General features: G+C 51.5%; 1 pseudogene; it reads left to right on the top strand.

Annotated features, from left to right (window-relative positions):
- Positions 1–703: 703 nt before the first annotated feature.
- Positions 704–1,067, top strand: part of LOC102477494 (ribosomal RNA processing protein 36 homolog pseudogene) — a 1,146-nt pseudogene continuing 782 nt past the window's right edge.

The raw sequence follows: 1,067 nt of genomic DNA on the forward strand, positions 1-1,067 counted from the left end.
AAGTGAGGGTAAGGAACTAGAAAAACGGAGCCAAGAGGTCCAACATAAAGAAGAAACAGAATGGGAGAGCCGCCATATTTGAGGATAAAAGGGCTGCAATTTTCCGGACTTGGGGAACGGTAAGAAACCTTGGCTCCAGGGGCCGGACAGAGGCGCAGTGGTAGGACACGGTGCTTGGTGCAGTCCCACGTGGGGGGCTCCCGGTCCAAGTCCAGAGACGCCCTGCCTGCCCTAGCACGTGTGTGCCCATGGGCCAGGCTGGCCGAAGGTGGGGGGCTGCACCATCAAGACCTGCTAAGAATGCTGTTAACCTGTCTGTCTTTCTCACACTCTTGGGATAAATGAAAAATAAAAAGGTAAGACGACAGTCTTTGGGACCTAGTAGTTGAAGTGTTCCTACATATATGCCAGCAAAAGCTTACTCACTACACAAAAAAATGGACAAATTGGATTTGATCAAGTTAAAAACTTTTGTTCTTGGTCAAAGATCCTGTGAGAGTTAAGGTGGTGGAACCCCCCACATGGCCGACTGCAGTACGAGTCCCAGACCTGGCGGCTTGAAAAACACACCTGGGGCTTCCGGGAGCGGAAGTCGTGCCATGGTTCTGCAGGCGAGATTCGGGCTGATGCCGAGAGCGGCCCCCGTGCCAGGGTGGTGGCCGATGTCCCCACCAGGCCCAGGACGGGTAGGGAGCCCCAGGTCATGGCCAGTGACCTGTGCAGGGACATATCTAACGTCATTCGAGGAGCTGTTGGGATTGCAGAGCCACGTGGGGACCAAGACATACAATTAGTAACTGGGAACAGCACTAAAAAGCCACGTTCAGGACCAGCTGTCCAAAGTGCATGTGTCTCAGATAAGCACAGGCCTCTGGAAATGTCAGCCAAGGTCAGGGTGCCATTTTGACATCAGGTTGTCCCCATCAGTAAAAAGGTGGCCCAAGACCCCCGTTTGACAATCTGTCAGGAATATAATCCTGAGGTGTTTGACAAAACGTAGCAATTCTCTCTCTCTCTCTCTTTTTTTTTTTTTTTTTTTGATAGGTTTTTGCCTATGGACTTGGGTG

The sequence above is a fragment of the Tupaia chinensis genome, unplaced genomic scaffold (assembly GCF_000334495.1).
Source record: "Tupaia chinensis unplaced genomic scaffold, TupChi_1.0 Scaffold000046_3, whole genome shotgun sequence".
NCBI lineage: Eukaryota > Metazoa > Chordata > Mammalia > Scandentia > Tupaiidae > Tupaia > Tupaia belangeri.